The sequence below is a fragment of the Condylostylus longicornis genome, unplaced genomic scaffold, assembly GCF_029603195.1.
Source record: "Condylostylus longicornis isolate FDR11 unplaced genomic scaffold, ASM2960319v2 ptg000290l, whole genome shotgun sequence".
Classification (NCBI taxonomy): Eukaryota; Metazoa; Arthropoda; class Insecta; order Diptera; family Dolichopodidae; genus Condylostylus; species Condylostylus longicornis.
Window position 1 is genome coordinate 15,482 of NW_026578254.1, and position 20,431 is coordinate 35,912.

The 20,431-nt window shown below is 27.9% G+C and overlaps 1 long non-coding RNA gene across 3 annotated transcripts; it reads right to left on the minus strand.

The window, feature by feature from the left end:
* Positions 1–751: 751 nt before the first annotated feature.
* LOC129616785 (uncharacterized) lies at positions 752–18,447 on the minus strand. Of its 3 annotated transcripts, none has more exons than XR_008697633.1 (3): positions 18,060–18,447; positions 15,981–17,169; positions 752–3,258 (listed from the first exon to the last, which is right to left on the minus strand). It is a non-coding gene; the product is annotated as an uncharacterized LOC129616785 (long non-coding RNA). The 3 variants fall into 3 exon arrangements; XR_008697634.1 differs by having other exon boundaries at positions 16,085–17,169; positions 18,060–18,433; XR_008697635.1 differs by having other exon boundaries at positions 16,155–17,169; positions 18,060–18,426.
* Positions 18,448–20,431: the final 1,984 nt, after the last annotated feature.

A 20,431-nucleotide genomic window follows, 5' to 3' on the forward strand; every position in this document is an offset into this window, starting at 1 on the left:
TTTCCTTTATTTTAACAAATTCTTGTTTTAGTTTTTTATTATTTGTATTCATATTTAATGGAGTATTATTACTAATAAGTTTTATTTTTTATAATTTTTAAATTTAATTTTTAAGTCAAGAGTTTGTTCTGTCTAAAAAATAAATATCTGTATACATATGCATTCTTTAATTTTAAGTTGTGTAAAATGTTTGAGCTAAACATAAATAAATAAGTAAATAAATTGGTCAACGCGCTGTTGGGAAAATGTAAGTAAAGCCTTATCCAGAAATGACGCAAAAAGCTGGAAAGGCTTGGTATTGCATACTTAATAAAATACTTGTCAAGATGAATTTTGTAAAACTTAAGAAAGATGTTTGACCATAAAAAAGAAAATAAAGAAAAATAATATATTATGCGTTTGTGTGAATGATATAATAATTTCATCAACAGAGCAAATTTAATTGAATCAACACTAGAATTACATAAAGAATATTTATTATAATGAATAATACATAAATGACTTAATACGTAAATGATTTATTTCAAGCAAATCTGTTAGAGAATTCAAAAGGTTATAACGCACCACTTTATCATTTAAGAAAGTTGTACAAGTTATAAGATGTCGAAAGTTGACTTTCAAAAATTGTAAACTTATGGTTATAAGAATAGTAAACTTATTAGTAATAAAGACGGATTACTGTATATATCTAATATCAACAAATAAATTTTACAATAAGATAACGTATATCGTAAGATAAATAAAGTTCATAACAGGCCCAATTATTGGGCTATTTTATTTTTGACCAATATATTATTTATTTTAATTTTTTGAATAGATTTCGTGTCCTATATTTCGAACATTACAGTTACAGTAATTTCCGTTACTATATTAATCAAAATTACTTAATTTACTGTAATAGTAAATTTAGCTGATTCTTTTCAGTGTTGAAATGTTAATAGTACGATAACTAAAAATGATAAAATTGCGTACAAACGACAAAGAATATTTACAACTATCACTTGATGAAGTCAAAAGTTGTTCTTGAATTCACATTATTGCTAAGAAGTTTCGGTACCAATGTCAACTTTGCAAAATCGGCTCAAAAAGCAACATATGATTCGGACAACAAATTAGCACTCAAAAATAAAATGAAAACCGTATGAAAATTAAAACTGAAAAAGTTTTAAAAAAAACAAAAGTCATAAAGACTTCAAATGTACAAATTGTGTGGTTTTTTAATTTTTTTTATTTTTATGTATTCCTTTTTTGAAATATCTTCTTTTCAAAAACTTAAATTAATTTGGAATACGCAAAGGTTATTTGTAAATTACTTTTACAATGCTAAGTTAAAAAATATTTTTTAAATATTCAATTAAAATGAAACTTTGCTTAAAGAGGCTGGCTCTTTCCTAGGTGTTTTATCTTATACATAACTAATTTTAATAAAGTATTTTTTAAAACGCTTTACTTTTGAATTTTGCAAAAGTACAATGGGTGTTGTTTTTTTTATTAGATACATAATCATGTTATGCAAACAAGTTTTACGCAATCAAAGTTTAAGCTTTCCATCATATTTCATCCATTATATCCATTAAATCTGCCAAGTCGAGCCAAACGAAATCTATTTTGTTACAATCATTTGAAATGAGGCTAAAGAAGTATTAACTATTCAGAACTTTTCGGTTTTTAAACGGCTCAAGCACTAATAAAGTGGTCGATCCAAATATTTTAATTAAGATATTGTATAGTTTGTAAAATTAATGATTGTAGAGTAACGACTTGCTAAGTTAAAGTTTTGGGTTGGATTGAGATCTAATAACTTTTAAAAATTCAAGTCATAGTGTCAAAAGTTTAAATTTATTTTGACAAAATAATAAAAGAACAAACGAACATAACAAAATAACAAAACAATTTGTCTTGCTTCTTTTTACCGACCGTATTGTGTATACAATAAGTAGGTTATGTGATGGCAAGAAATTTTGCATATCGAGTTTTCGGTAAGTAAACTATTTTTAGCAACCTGTCAGTCTGTCTGTTAATGGGATTTTTTTTCATTACAAAATAGCTTTTACGAGTAAATGAATGAATTTTGCGAATTTCAAGAAACTTTTCTTGTATTTATATGTAAAATGGGGGAAATCACTAAGTGGTTTTTTGAACTATATTAGTCTGTCGAAATAAAAGATCCTATTTTTGTCTATAGCTATTTTCGTGGTCGTCCACTCCTTTCGTGGTATAGAAGCCACTCTTTTGTCGAAAAAGTTTCTGTAAGCAGTTTAATCTTTTATTTGCTCTTTTAAAATAGTTGAGAAAAGATTTCTAATTACAGTCACTATAATGTTGCGTTAAAATTAAAAAATATTATTAACAGAAAAATGTTACGAATAAATATTTTACAAAACCGTAATGGCTTGTGATTGATTTTAATGTTTTATTTGCCTTCCTTTAATAAATGGTAGTGGGCATTTGTATATTAGAGAGTAAATTTATCAGATTATATTTAATACTTACTGATTTAGATTTCTGTCGTTTGACCCACTTTGACTTTGAACGTTGTCATGCCTTCTTTCCTTATGGGAAACTATTCCCATTAACTTCATCCATGGATTGTTCTGGGATCCGTGGCCTCCCATACCGCCACTTTGCCACATAGTCATTTTGAATTATTTTATACAACCAATCTCCTTTTTAAAATACCATTACTGATTCTACAACATATTTGTTTAACTAAATATACACCTAACATTTATATATCTCGTATATGTAATGGTAAAATTCGTTAAATAAAACTAAAAAACTTTTTACAATGATATTTTAATAATTTCTTTATTTTTCTGATTTCATGTTTTATATTTTACTAATTTCAATAAATTGCAATAATTTAGTAAGAATAAAAATGTATAATAATAGTCGTAATTATAAGACTTAATGATAATATTGTAGTTATCATATTTACTAAAAAAGCAGAAATAATAATCTTTAAGCATAGATAATTTTTTAATAAATTGTACTCAATGTTACTTGAAATAAAATAAATTTTGGAAACTTTGTGTCAACAGTTGGAAATTCCTGCATATTTTATATAGTATTTCAATAATATTCTTGTTTTTTCATAATATTTACTAAAATTAAGTATTTTACTATTTTTATCACAGCTAGCCATTTGCTTTGATTTTTTCTTAAAGAGTCTTTAAATATATGGCAAGTGTTTTTATTTATTTTTAATTCATTTTAAATGTATTATTTTATGAGCAGATATATACTCAAAAAAAGTAACTGAAATGAAAATTTGCATTTTTATTGTATGTTTTTAAGACTTCCAGTTAATTAATAACGGTTAATTGTGCAATGTTTAGTGTTTTGTGGTGTTTCAACAAAGATACGTAGAAATTAATGATTGTGTAAAATGTATAAAATTGAAAACTAATTAAATTATGTACATATAATAAAAACGCCATGGAATAAGAAACGTTTATTCGAAACTTTGAAGACCTCATTGATTATTAATTCATAGCTTTGAATACTACAAATGCTTTTGAAATTTAAAGCACATATAATTTTTGAACTGGTTTGCCATTACGTCGGTATGTGAACACAATAATTTACAAAAATTTTGACACAATACTGTGCTAGAGTAATAGGCTCATTCTTAAGTCGTTTTTATTAATACTTAAGTCATTGACGCAAAGGTTAAATAAAACTTGAAAGATGTTTTTTGAAATAACAGCTTGTCAGCAAAATGGTTTTCCAGGTCTTAAAAAGTAAAGTCATATTAATAAAACCCTACTTCATGTATTGGATTCAACTAAAGCAATATGAATGTAAATCGGAAATAAAACAGAAAAAAAAGAAGAACAAATTTTGAGAAAATATGAAATCCATATAAATTTTAGCAGAATTCAAAACTTCTGACTTGGACAAGCTTTATCTCAAAAACTATGTCTCAAATAAAATTGATACTCACATGATTACTCTATCTCCCATGGTTTCGAAGTTAAAAGCATGATATTAATATGAAGGAAAAATCAGCATATTAATATTAGCTTCTTTTTGTCAATTGGCTGTAGCTCGAAAACAAATACATCTGCATCCCTCCACCCTGTAACCATACTTTAATAATAAAATATTTGCTAGATAACAACACACAGTTTGGCTATTCCGCTTTTTGGCTATTCTAATAACAATGACGATATTATTGTTATATATTGTATTTTTACCGACCGTACCCGTATTGTGTATACAATAGGTAGGTTATGTGATGGCAACAAATTTTGCATATCGAGTTTTCGGTGGGAGTGCACTTCTCCACAGCAGGGAAGTGTAAGTAAACTATTTTGAGCAACCTGTCGGTTTGTGTGTGCACGCACGGCACAGATTGATCAACTTTTGGGAAATATCAGGCCTCGAGAACTGAACTTTTTAGCGGGTCTGTTTGACATTCTTGACCATTTTAAAAAAAATATTCAACCGATTTACTTGAAATTTTATATATAAACTTCGCTCGACCATCCGCAAAACCTCCTAACTTTTGGAAGAAATCAGACGTCAGCAACTAGAGGCTTACTACGGGCCAAATATACATTTTTGCGTATATAAAGAGAAATAATCAACCGATTTCATTGAAATTCAATATTTAAATTCTTCGTACTAAAACAATTAACATATAAATTTTTTTGGAAAGATCATCGCTCTAAAACTGATCCGCGGGCCGATTTTACATTTTTCATCATATCTATGGCGCGAAATGATGGAATTTCTTGAAATTTGATATTTGAGTTCTGGTTGTTACCGAAACTAACTGACGAGCATTTCAGGGAATTCGGGTAGAACAAAGGAAAATTCTACTAAGAGCCACATTTACATTTTTCTAGGTATGTTCACTATAAGCTTACTAATGTCCTCAAAATTGGAAAGAAGTATTTAACAGACATTTTTATAATATTCTGGAACTTAAATAGACAATGCATATTGCGATGGGTTATGTGCTGGCCACATCAGATTTCTTTTTTACAATTACATTGTTATTTTCACTAATTTCATTCTTATTAGTTATTTATTAAAATTTTGTCAATGTGAAGTCAGCTACATTGAAATATTTTCCATAATCTTCGGTCTTTGAAAAAAATTTGAAAAAAGTGCTTATTAGTTTCACTCTGTTCATCTGTCCATCCGTTCGTCCGTCCGTCTGTCAGTCGGTCTGTCCATGGATATGTCTACAAAACTTCTCCACCCTTTAAGATTGACAGTTGAAATTTTATATATTTTCTAAAAACTTATTTCCGTAGGAAAAAATTTTTATCCACCTAAAATTTCACTACTGTTTTACCACTGCAGTTGAACTGTAATAAATTTTTTTTCACTGCCTTTCGGATATTACGAATTAAAATTAAGATTTTAATGTTGTTTCTTTTCTCTTCAATTTTTTGTTTTTTTATTTTTAATTTTTTATACAATAACAAACTTTATTTCTATCGTAATCGCAATACATGGAAAATATATATTTTTTTTAATCGTTTCTATAAGTGATGTGTGGTTTATGGAAAGAGGAGCTTTTTAAATTAAAAAACCGATTAATTTGGAAGGACTCCAAAAACGCAAAAAAATACACCTACACAATATGTATAACAAAAATTATTTCTTTACTGTGCAAATCACTTTATATTCAATGGATTAATGCAAAACCAAAATAAAAAAATCTGATGTGGTCAGCACATAACCGACCGCATTGTGTATTGTCTAGTTAAATGAAAGTGTTACAGAATATTATAAAAATGTCTGTTAAATACTTCTTTCCAATTTTTAGGACATTAGTAAGCTTATAGTTAACATACTTAGAAAAATGTAAATTTGGCTCTTAGTAGAGTTTCGCTTTGTGCTACCCGAATTCCCTGAAATGCTCGCCAGTTAGTTTGGGTAACAACCAGAACTCAAATATCAAATTTCAAGAAATTCCATCAATTTGTTCTGTGGATATGGTGAAAAATGTAAAATCGGCCCGCAAATCAGTTGTCGAGCCCTGATCTTTATAAAAAAGTTATATGTTCATTGCTTTAATATGAGGAAATCATATATTAAATTTCAATGAAATCGGTTGATTATTTCTCTTTATATACACAAAAGTGTATGTTTGGCCCGTAGTAAACGTCTAGTTGCCGATACCTGATCTTTCCAAAAAATTTACATGTTCATTGTTTTAATACGGGGAATTTATATATTAAATTTCAATGAAATCGGTTGATTATTTCTCTTTATATACACAAAAATGTATATTTGGCCCGTAGTAAACGCCCAGTTGCTGATGGCTGATTTCTTCCAAAATCTAGGAATTTTTGCGTATGATCGAGCAAAGCTTATATATGAAATTTCAAGTAAATCGGTTGAATACTTTCTTCAAAATGGTGAAAAATGTAAAATCGGCCCGCAAATCCGTTTTCGAGCCCTGATCTTTCCAAAAAATTTATATCTTCATTGTTTTAATACGAGGAGTTCATATATCAAATTTCAATGAAATCGGTTGATTATTTCTCTTTATATACACAAAAATGTATATTTGGCCCGTAGTAAACGTCTAGTTGCCGATGCCTGCTTTCTTCCAAAACATACGAATTTTTGCGGAAGGTCGAGCTGAGCTTATATATAAAATTTCAAGTAAATCGGTTGAATACTTTCTTCAAAATGTTCAAAAATGTAAAACAGGCCCGCTAAAAAGTGCAGTTCCCGAGGCCTGATATATACCAAAAGTTGATCGATCCGTGCCATGGTGGAAACAAACTTACATATAAAATTTCATCAAAATCGGTTCAGCCGAACAGATACAGAGTCTGTCGGTCTGTCCGTCTGTCGGTCTGTCCACACACAGACCGACAGACGGACAGACCGACAGACCGACAGACCGACAGATTGTTAAAAATAGTTTATTTACACTTCCCTACTATGGAGAAGTACGTTCCCACCGAAAACTCGATATGCAAAATTTGTTGCCATCACATAACCTACCTATTGTTTAAACAATACGGTCGGTAAAAACAAAAACTTTTACGTTGTATAAAAATAAATTTATTTCTTGTATGCCAATTTCCCAGGAAAAGTCATATATTTTCAAAAAAATTACAGACAATTTCCGATACTGCTTAATATGCATTAATTATAGAAATTAAGTATTTACTTAACTAAGTTTTCACTAAATCTAGGCTAACCGCAAATCATTATCCATTATAGCTTTTTTGGTAATTGCACTTCCAGAACAATTTACAAAAATTTATTTTTACCGAACAATTAGCAAAATATATTGTGTTATATATGGATATATGACAAATACTCCAATCGAAGTACAACAGCAATCCCGATAATCTTTTACGAAAAATTTTTTTTGTTAATTTTTTTATTATTATTTGCATGAAATTATATTGAATTTATTATTTTGAACTATAAAAAAGGTTGTTGTACAACATTTTTAAAAAAAGTCTAAAGAGGTTCAGCACATAACCGAACGCAATGTATATTGCCTAGTTTAGTAATAGTTTTACAGAAAATTGTTAAAATGCATTTTAAACACTTCCTTTGAATTTTAAGGAAGTTAGCAAGCTTTTAGCTAACATACCGAGAAAAGTATAAATTTGGCTATTAGTAGAATTTCGCTTGGTGCTACGCGAATCGCATAAAAGGTTCACCAGTTAATTTCAGTAATAACCAGAACTCAAATATCAAGTTTGAAGAAATTCCATTCGTCACAAAATGAAAAAAATTTGTGTTTTTCCAAAGATCGAATGCATGGTATTCCGAAAGTACATAAAATACAAAATGAGGTAATATATTGCTTTCAAGCCTTTTACTAGCCATACTAAAAATCTGATGTGGTCAACACATAACCGACCGAAATTTGTATTGTCTAGTTAAGTGAAAGTGTTACAGAATATTATACAAATGCCTGCTAAATGCTTCTTCCAATTTTGAGGGTATTAGTAAGCTTATAGAAACCTAGAAAATATAAATTTGATTCTTAGTAGAGTTTCGCTTTGTGCTGTTTCCTGAAATGCTCACCAGTTTTTTTGTTAACAACCTGAAATAAAATATCAAATTTCAAGAAATTCCATCAATTCGTTCCGTAGATATGATAAAGAATGTAAAATCGGCCCTTAGATCAGTTTCTGAGCCCTGATCTCATCAAAAAACTTATATATTCATTGTTTTAATACGTAGAATTTAAATATTAAGTACAAACTAATTCGAATGATTATTTCTCTTTATATATGCATAAATGTATATTTGGCAGTTAACGTCCAGTTGCTAACACCTGATGTTTTCCAAAAGTTAGGAGGTTTCGCGGAAGGTCGAGCGAAAATTATATATGAAATTTCAAGTAAATCTGTTGAATATTTTCTTCATAGTGATCAAAAATGTAAAACAGGCGCACTAAAAAGTGTAGTTCACGAGCCCTGATATATCCCAAAAGTTGATCAATCCGCGCCATTGTCGGAATAAACCTACATATAGAATTTCATCAAAGTCGGTTCAGACCGACATGTTGCTAAAAAGTTTATTTACACTTCCCTACCATGGAGAAGTGCGTTCCCACCGAAAACTCGATATGCAAAATGTCGTTGTTGCCGTCACATAACCTTCCTATTGCACACAACGCGGTCGGTTATAAGTTTGGGATAGTAAATATTTCGTAAAAATTCGTTGAAATTGCTGTATATGGGAAACCGTTTGATTTTGACAACTAGTTCCAAACAAAAATTTTATCCATTTTTGATTCACTAAACAATGATATGTAATATTGAACTCTTTACTGGATCACTTTTTACATATATATATACTATTATATTTATACTGACAACTTTATTAAATACAAATTTAATTTGTATTTGATATTATTCGTGTTTTTTAAATTAATTGTTATTATTTTTTAAAATTATATTGCTTTACTTGTTTATACCTGGGGAAACAATTTTTCAACCAAATGAACTGAATTCTATTGTTTCTTTTGCAGAAGATTTTGATATGGATGAAAGCACTGTGGATTTATTTAATGAAAAAGAAATTTGCCAAGCGATAAAGTCTCTTAAACCGAATAAGGCCCCAGGTTTTGATCTCATCACTGCTGAGATATTAAAAGGGTTGCCGAGAAAGACTGTGAAACATTTTTGAAAATATTGATAAATGCAAGAGTTAACACGACGTTTGTTCAGTGTTTGGAAAGTAGTTGAAATTATTATGATAGGAAAACCGGGGAAACCCCTGAATGAGAAAAAGTTACATACAACGATTTATCTATTACCAATGATATCAAAACTTTTTAAAAAATTATAGTTAACAAGACTGATGTCGATAATAGAAAATAAGAAATTGGTTCCAAACCATCAGTTTTATTTTAGAACAAGCATGCAACAATCGACCAAGTTAGGGAAATTAAGACTACGCTTATGGAAATTGGTGGCGTTGTGCCTCAAGGCAGTATTTCTGGTCCTATATTATAAGTGCTTAATACAAGCGAAAATTTAGAAGGTGTAACTTTGGCTACATTTGTCGACGACACAGCAATATTGGCACTGGGATTAAGGATTGAAGAATCGACACAAAAATTATAGGAAGCAAGTAACAATATAAGTAAATGAACAGAAACATTGAAAATAAGGCTAAATGAAGGTAAATCTGTTCATGTGAACTTCACAAACAAAAATTTTGTGAACCCACCACAATTGAGTTTTAATGTTGCTAAAGTATGAATCCAAAACAAGGCGAAATACCTTGGTATGACTTTTGATGTCAAGTTGAAATCTAAAGAATATGTTAAGGAGAAAAGAGTAGAATTAGAAAACAAATATAGAGAAAACTATTGGCGCCTAAGTCGTGGGTCTAGATTGTCAACATACAATAAGCGGTTGATATGTATCTAAATGATGTGGATTGCAACTATGTTGTTCTGCCAAAAAAAAACACATCAAGCAAATACCAACTTTCCAGAACAAGGTCCTTCGTAATATGGTGGGTACTCCCTGGTATGTGCGCAATAGTGACATTCATAGGGATCTGGGATCCCACGCAAGTGAGGAAGTAAGGAACTGTGTGAATTGGAGAGGTAAATTTCGAGGCCTTCCGACTTATAACGGAAAGGGTATGAAAAAAAAACTGAAGCGAACGAGACCTCTCAAATTAACCTAATTTCTGTGAGAGCACTTCCGTGCCTTCCTTTACGGAATATAAACGCGATAGAGCAAAACTAATCGTTAGTCAATTTAACTAACTTTGGGAGTTTATGACCTTCCAGACGCGTTTTATTTTAGGTTAAAATCACCCCGATATTGATAGGTCTAATGACGCGTTGGGTCCGGCTCTCTTTGTCTTTCGATGATTTTTTATTATTATTATTAATTACAAATGTATACAATTACGGATGTATTAAAAAAAATTAAATTATAATTATTTTTTTTATATTAACATTCAAATTTTTACCGAACGCATTGTGTATACAATAGGTGTTTATGTGATGGCAACAATATTTACATATCGAGTTTTCGGTGGGAACGCGCTTCTACATGATAGGGAAGTACAAATAAACTATTTTTACCAACCTGTCGGTTTGTGTTTGCACGCGTGTATCGCAAGCTCGGCTGAACCGATTTTGATGAAATTTTACATATAAGTTTATTTCGACTATGTCACAGATTGATCAGCTTTTGTGATATATTAGGCCTCGGGAACTGCACTTTTAACGGGTCTGTTTCACATTTTTGATCATCATGAAGAATTGAATATTTTCTTCAGTTACTTGAAATTTCATATACCGACTGCCCACGAAACCTGCTTTTGAAAGAAATCAGACTTCAGCAACTGGATATTTACTGCGGGCCAAATATACATTAATTTGCGTATACAAAGAAAAATAAGTAACAAATTTCATTGACATTTAATATTTAAATTCTTTATACTAAAACAATTAGCATATAAATTTTTTAGAAAGATCAGGGCTCGAAAACTGATCCGCGGGCCGATTTTACATTTTTCACCATATCTACGGAGCGAATTGGTGGAATTTTTTGAAGTTTGATATTTGAATTCTGGTTGTTACCGAAACAAACTGACGAGCATTTCAAGGAATTCGGGTAGCACAAAGCGAAACTCTACGAAGAGACAAATTTACATTTTTTTAGGTATGTTAACTATAAGCTTACTAATGCCCTAAAAATTGGAAAAAAGTATTTAACAGGCATTTTTAAAATGTTCTGTAACACTTTCACTTAACTAGAAAATGCACGGTCGGTGCTGACCACAACAGATTTTTTTTAAATCGCTTCGCTTTTATAATATGGATGCACTATTTTTAGCCACCTTGTACTGAAATGAAACTCCCGCTTTTAAAATTCTTAATATTTTTTCCTATACTTTATATATCAAAAAATAAGACACTCGCGCTTTTAAAAATTTATTATAAAAAACAGGTAGATATCTATTGCGTGCTCTTTCCCTCTTCCAGAAATTTCTATGTGCATAAAAACGAAAATAAGAAGGTATACTGCTTATCTCTATTAGCTAAAGGAATTTTTTGTATACAAATATTAGTGAGTGATTGCATTAGTGTAGTGTGATCTGAACGGAGAGTCGAACTACTTCTAAAAAGAGATATACTTTGGTTTATATGTGGAGCGTCGAAACAAAACGTGGTAATCTACGTATTACCTGAGTTTACCATTCTTATTACTAGGAATGCGGATATTTACTTTTTCGAATAACCTAGCGTTCTGCCAGGTAGGTTTTATGGTTTTTCAATTTCCGTTTGTGAGCTACAAGTAGTTTTGTAGAAGTACAATAAAAAGATTTTCTAGGAGTCCAATGAAAAGGTTCACCTTAATTTCCATTCCGAAAACTAAACTATTATTAGCGAATGGTTTTCTTTTACAACATTCTTCAGCAGGAATATCCCTTTTTATTTGTATGCTATCAGTAAATATAATTTTTAATTTCTAATTATATTAAAATTTAAAATAAAAGTTTTAAATAAATAATAAGCTATCAATCAATATTTTAAATAATTTATTATATAACAATTAATTATATAAAATTTTTTTTTTAATTATTTTATAACAGATGCCAATAACAGTTTTTGGAAATTTAATAAAAGTGGTTTATAAAAACATGACAAATATCTTTTTTATTATTAAGCCACCAACATAACACTTGGGAAATTTAATTTCTGGGACACAGCTTCATAAATTTTATTTCTATATTAACGAACCTCGTGGCGGTTTACATAATATGTAAATATACATTATATTTCTAGGCAATGTTTATTACATGTTGATTTTCAAACTATTTTCAAGTTCAAACTGCTTATGAGTAGTTAAAAGTCAGTACTTTTACCTTAAATAAATTCTTAGATTTTAGGTAAATGGAGATTGTATTTTTGATTTGCATCATATTGATCGCTTGGTTTCGGAGTTATTTTGAAATTTTATTACAATATTTGAAATATCTTTATACCCCCACGAACGTATGTTCGAGGTACTGGTATTTGTAGGGCCACTGTGTCTGATAAGAGTAATTGAAATTGCTTGACTTCTTCTGGGAGCTGCCATACACCATCTAAAGTTATTTGGCTATATCTCAGAAACTACAAAAGCTGTGGTATTGATATTTCGCATAAGCGAATGTATTAGTAGAACCAATGTGTTTAATAGAAATCGTTGAAATTGCTTGACTTCTACTGGTAGCACAGTTTGATAATAATTTGAGAACATGTCAATATATAGTACTGAAATTTTGCAAAATAAAATATAGTAAAATTGCAACTATATTCATTAAAAGTTGTTGAGATCTCATGCGAACTTGTGATAGCTGCCACACAACTCCAAAAGTTGTTTGGCACTTTCTCAGAAATTATTGCAGTTATATATTATAGATATTTTGTGAAAACAAGTTTAATATTAGGGCTGTTATGTGTGATCAAAATCGTTGAAATTTCTTGACTCCTTGTGGTAGCTGCCATACAACTTCAGTAGTAATTTGACCATCTTAGAAAATATTGAGAATACAGTACTAAAATTTTGCATAAATTATTATGGTAATACGGCAACTTAAAGTCATAGTTTGTTATGGGATATTTACTGGTGTGGGAACCCACAGTCAGTTATGGGATATTTACTCGCACATAAGAAAACAAATTTTTAAGGGTATCACAGAGTTCTACGGCTATTTTTTTTCGTTTTTATTTATAAAATTTTTGACATTTGAACCATATAAAAAAGTAAATAAAGAAAAAAATGGTTATGACAATACAACGCGAGTAATACAATAAATAAAATTATTGTTTTTAAATAAAAACTTGAAATTAGTTGTTTTTGTCAAATTAATTTTGCTTGAAACTTTTAGACTGATTATTTTGAAAGAAAGTAATAATAATTTATAATTATAAAACTTGAAATTGACGAAAAGCAAAAGAAGTATCAATTGTTTGAGTTTTTACTTTTTATTATGTTATGTATATTTTTATGTTTTGAGTTTTTATTTTTAGTGATGACTTAAAATTTACTTAAATCTTACGAAATTTTACGAACCTTTGTAGAAAAGGTTAAAAGTTTCAGAAAATTTCATACCAAATTGCCGGAATAAAGAAGAATAAAACAAGCAAAAACTTTCAGTCGGTATAAACCGATTGAATTATATCTTGCACCTTTCGTTGTTGTATAGCAATTACTCCAACCTGTGAAACCATTCTATAGAAACTTCTGGGATATGTCTGAACTATAAATGGACACACAACTGCCAAGCTTCATGAATCTGTCTTTATTACTTTTCCAAATATTTAAACCAAGCTTTTGGACTTGTATGGGAGCTACTAGAACCTGTCAAGCAATTCCACCAAAACTTCAGAAATATGTCTGATCTATAATTGGACACACGACTACCAAGTTTCATGAATCTGACTTTATTATTTTTCCAAATATTTAAAATTAGCTCCTGGAGTTGTATGGCAGCTACCCGAACCCGTTGTCCAAATTAGTCCAATTATAATAGGGCTCGTCCTTGGCACAAAAGAAACAACTTGTGAAAGTTAGGTGTCGATTGCATTATTCGTTTTTGAGTTATCGTGCGATCGGAAGAACGAACGGACGGACATGTCTAAATCAACGCAGAATTTTACGCTGAGCAAGAATATATACATATGTCCATACCTTCACGAAGTGCAGGGTATACCAATACAAAATGGAAAAAATTGGAACTTTTCAAAGTCCTCTCAAAAATGTTTCAACTTTTCTAAAAGCTACTAAACTTGGGCAAACAGCAATTTCATGAAATTCGTGAAAAGCCCTGACATTTAGCATACATTCTGAATTCTGAGTTTTCCATATTTTTAATTCTCTAATCAGTGGTATAACGTATGTGGTTGTAAACTTTTCTGAACCACAAAATGTTTTCGAAGGGGGTCTGTAAAAAACTGATAATTTATGTTCAAATAATGTATAGGGGGAAAAGGTTTGGAAGAGTTCTATTAAATTTATGTTCTACCTATACAGTTTTAAAATATAACATAAATAGCAATTAAAGCAATAAAAACGTACATAACCGTTACATTTTTATTAATTTTGACACAAGTTCGGCTATTTTTGACTATAAGCATACTGTACTTTAATTATCATTTGCGTTATATGGTCTGAATTTCAGCTGACCAAAGACTGTTATCTTTCAAAGCGTTTGTCCTCAAATTTTATTCGATATACAATAAAATATTGAAATAAATATTGAAACCTCACGAGCTGTTGTGCTGCGATACACGGGATCACAGAAGTAAGTCATAAAATTCGTTTATCGCAACAGGTCAACATTGAAGGTTTTCGACTAATTGAAAGTGACAACTTTGTTAAGTTTACTTTAAAAATAACAACTCGGGTGAGTTTAGATTTATATTTGGAATATTCAAAACAAATTAAATTTTGGTCGTCTTCAAGTATTTTTAAAAAGTAAATTATATGATTTGTGTACTAGATTATATTTTGAACTAGATTGTATGATTTTAGTACCTCCGCTTGGTTACCTGAACTGATCTTTTACGATTTTCACCCCTTAAAAATATGTTTTAAAAAAGTTTCAAAAACTTGCCTAAAAAAATTTTCAAAAGCGTGAACATAATGAAGTACTTACTTAAGAAACACCTTTAAATTTATATTAGCAAGACAAAAATTTTTACTCAGCGAGAATTGGAAAGCTGAACGACTACCAAATACGTGTATATTTGAAAACATGTTATATCAACATAGTAATCATTGAACTGAGCCGAAAAATTTAAGAGGGGCTATCCTGAAAGACTAGACACAGAAATTGGTACCCAGAGTATAAGGATTAATATGTTTGAATACTTATTATCTAATATAAATTAAATTTTTTAAGTTTATTCTTTGAATTTTGGTGCATAATAACGTATAGATTGTAATATGGGTTTCGATTCAATTTAATATTTATTTCTCTTCTTATAGATTTAAAAATTAACACGCTATGTCCAATTAAAAATTTATAACACCTCTTATGACTAAAAAAGAGAAGACTTACACAATTATAATTTTATTCCCTTGTATCTTTTTTTATTTTCATATTCTAGTATTTATTAGGTTTATCATTCTGTTTTGTGAAAAAAATCAAAACTTTTTGAATGACCATCCGTCATGCTTTGATTTAATTTAATAGTTTATTGCAAAATACTTACTTTGGGGAGATTAATTTTGTAGAATTTTCATAAGATTTCTTTAAAAATCTTTTTATACGTAATAAAGCAGAATTTGGTATAAGCTGTAACTCAAAGATTTGTGTTATATCTTATTATATATGATCAGATTTATATTAATTGAATGACCTCCCCAAATCAATGAGAGCATTTTGGGCTTATCTTGTGTGAATTAAATCACAGTAAACAGACATGAAATCGAAGTTAGACAACAATTGTATGACATAATCTATAAGAATATATAACTCTATATTTGCTAAAATTTTATTTATAATTTATATACCTCGTTAACATTGTATTTGTATTGGGATATAAAAATTAAAAAATTTATGAGTAACAATCAAATTTTTTAATCGTATTCTTAATTGAAACACCTTCGATGTCTACCGATAATATGTGTACTATGCAAATTTTTAACCAATGCAATTATAGTAGTGGCATTATTCCGATTTATTACTTTATTTTAGAAGAAAATACTGAATATCCTGATAAGTCGTTCGCTAATGTTGCTATTTTATTATGTGATAATATTTTAAACTCTTTATATTCGAATATTTGAAACTTTATTATACATAAACATTATATATATAAATATTCTATATACGTATATTTATATAACATATTATATATTTTTTTATTCTAACATAACATTTTCTTCGCATTTTCAAATTATCAAATTGTTTTAATTACATAGTTTTAAAATATTTTTTAATTTTTTTTACAGTTTTTGTTAAAAAATTGGAATTGTGGTGGTTCACCAGGTTACATTCAAAATACTTTAACTTTTGTTTCATTATTATGATTTTTTCATTATACTAGTATTCTGCAATTATAACATTTTTCTTTTTTAACAGTTTTCTGCTAAATGCAGAAGACTTCTGCTACTTGCATATTATGTGATTTATTTTATCGTTTGAATAAAGTAATTACATTTAACAATATCATTAAATAATTTAATTTTAAAACAAAGCTTTAAAACTTTTCCATAAAAAACTTTTCGCTTCAATTTTTTTATCTTGTTTTAATTTTTTTTCTCTCACTGGAAGCATTAAATCTATGATGTTTTTATGAGCAACATGATAGTGTTGACGTCTAATTTATATAAATTTTTGTGTCCTTTTCAAATGTGTGTTTGTACATTTGTAAAAATATCTAAGCATATATGTATGTAAATAAGTAGTGTGTGAAATTTTATTCCTTTCCAATTAAAAAGGCAATTTAGTTAAATTGTTCAAAATATCCTTGAGTATAATTTAAGTTGAATATATTTTGTTTTACGCCGCTTTCCATTATAGAAATTTTGAAGTGGCTTTATGATTTAAAAAAATCGTACACATATAAGTGTTATGCAATGTAATTGATTTTATAATTTTATTTCCATTTTTGTACTTTTTTCATTTTCATGGAGTAAAAATATTTTAGTGCAAGGCATCTATTGATCTTTCCACGGCGTTAAAGAATAATCTGTAGGTCTATATTCAAAAAAAAAAATTTATAATGGATTAAAAGAAATTAAAATATTTGCATCATATAAAAAACAACAAAAAATAATGTAACGAAAACGGAAATTTTCTACAATTTTTCAATAAAAAACTATAAGTTCAATATTATTTAATAAACGATTTTTGTAATGTAATGGTATATTAAAATTAATGAAGATCTTAACTCTTTGACAATTTTTAGTGATATTTAAGAAAACAATAACTTTTATCGTATTTAGCATAGTATAAGTTATTTGAGTTATATAAAAATAGAACTTATTTAGTTTTTTCTTTTTTGAATATAAATTTTTCATTGACATAAAGCTTTATAATAAAATATTTTAAATAGCTATTTTCCAATTAAAAATATAATTTTTTTCATTTCCAATTCTCGATACTTATGGTAATTTTAAACTTTTCTTTAGCATATTTTTATATATAATAAATGCTTGTAGCTTGGCGCTTGATTGTATATCTTTCATTTAAAGCTACTATTATATTTCACATAAATATAATAAATATCATTATCGTAATCATATATATGGAAAAAATCACATATTTTCCTCAGTTATTCATGTACTCAAGTTCGCGTTTTCGAAACATACCATTAACTTAAACACGAGCATTTTTTTTTGGAAATCGATAAAAATTATGTAAATAATTTCTTTTTTGTTTTACTTTTCGTTTCATGTGAAATATAAACTGCGCTTAATATACATATGTGTGGCTATTTTTATATGTAATGAGTGAACATATTGATATGGGTGTACTTATATAAATAAATATACATATGTTATGTGTACTATATGTAGGCCAGAGTGTGTTTAAATATGAAGAAATAGCGAAAAAAATGTTTTCTAATTTAATGTTTTAATTTTTACCTTTTTTTTCTTTTTAATTCTTCAATTTTATTTTTTTTTTATTTGCTTAATTTTTTTTTCTTTTTTTGCTTTGAATTTTGAAAAATTATTATTTACTTCAACAAAACAATTGTAAACTTTTTAAATTATGAAGTTCACCAAATAAATATTAACATTTGTGTGTGTTTAAATAAAATTATGACATTATTTTTTCGAAAAAAAAGAATAAAAAAAGTGTCTTTTATTAATGCTAAGTATAATCATACATTCTAAATATAAATCACATAATTATTTCACACTTTCCAAAAATGGTATACGTATTTTGATATTTCATGAAATAGTAATATAGATATATAAATACATAATCTGGCATTTATGTTACTAAATACCAATTTGTGATATACATAAGTGTGTATAAAGAACTTTTTTGCAGGAGGAAATTTTTGTGCTAATTATAAATATGTATAATTATATATGTATATATATATTTATACATATATATATATATATATATATATATATATATATATATATATATATATATATATATTAGTGGAAAGTAAACGTTGAAGTGTTTTCAATTTTCATTAAATTTTATTTCATCCTTTTTATAAGTTTTTTATTTATTTTACTTTTTAAGAATCACAATTAGAAAAATTAGAGTTATTTATTCTAAAATGAATTTTTAAAAATATATACATTGATATATATATATATATATATATATATATATATATATACATATGTATATATATATATAAATATATAAATAAAACTATGATTAAAAAAAAGGATAAAGCAAAAAGCGCACTAATAAATTTAGAATTTTGCTACTATTTGATTAAAAAAAGTTTTACTTTTCTCTTATTATTTATTAAGAACCGCGATTTATTTAATACCTACATTACAGAGCGCTGTTGTTAAAACGGCTGTAAAACTTTGACTGTTTGTTAAAACGGAGAGATAAATATGTAGATTCAAAAACAAACTGCTGATAAAAATTTGTTTGTTTGATTTTTTTTTTATTTTACGGTAAATTCGCATAATAATATATAAATAATTATATATATAGGTATAAAATTTTGTATAAAGTATACATATATTATGTACTAATTATTCTATTATATGAAGGTTTCTATGTATCTTCTTATTGCAAATATACATAAAAATTTCGAAAAATAGACGCACGCATACCCTGTAACACGTAAAAGGCGAAAGTAGTGCAGATAATGCAGTTAAAATTCTTTAACTTTTCTTCCTTTTATTATTTTTTTTTCTTATCACATATAAAATAAACATTTTGCCGATAAGTCTCTGTAAATATTCTAAACCTTATTCTGCTTTTATTTTCTTTTGCAAATACTTATATCCCATAAAGTACATACAGAAAGGATCTGCAACTGATATATTGTTTAGTGTTAGTGCAGATTTTGTAATGCTATCGAATGTACAAATATACATAAGTATACATAGAGAAATATATTTTCGTATTGAAGTTTAACTAAAATTTTTATTAGTTTCATACTAAAATATAATTACGTAGAGTAATATTTCACAAAACGATGTAAGCAAAGCTGAGAGGATATTATTTACATTTACAAGTGCTTCAATATTTCAATATTAGCATATGTGCATGTGTGTATTTCTTAGATGGAAATAATTAAAAGTGCACATAAGTATATACATATTCAATATAATATGCTCATTAAACTACTACCTATAAGGAAACGCAAATTCATATGGCTTTTGAAAGTAGTTCTGTAAAATTCTGCTATCTAATTTATTTTTTTACATACTCATGTGTACATCACCGTAAATGTTATATTAATAACAAAATGAAATTGATGTATTATATATATATATAATGTGAGAGTCCAGATTAAAAAAGTTCAATTCAAAAGCTTGGTTTTTTGTTTGGTAAATACATTATATACATATAACATGTTTAATAACTTTTAATTTGTTAAATAAATATTATTTATTTTACATTGAAAAAGCTTTATTTTATTTTTATTATGCTTAATTTTAAAAACCAGCAGATTCGTAACAAACATATACGCATATGTATAGTCTACACCATACAGACTGTCTGTAAAAATTACTGTCTGTAAAAATTTTTTGGGAAAAAATTCCTTCTGCAGGAAAGGTTTTCAGAAATAATAAACTAGTAAAGTTGGATCAAACCAATGGTTTGTATTGTAGCACATTTTCCCTTCAACAAGTGAAAATACTGCTTTAAAATACAGTCTAAGTAGACCTACCACACTATTTAAACTATTTTCACTCATAAACGAAACCATTTCTAGAATTGCATATATTTAGGATGAAGGATTTATGCAGTCTTCGAAATAAAGCAAAAATTAATTTAAAGAGGGGTTAATATAATGCTCGAT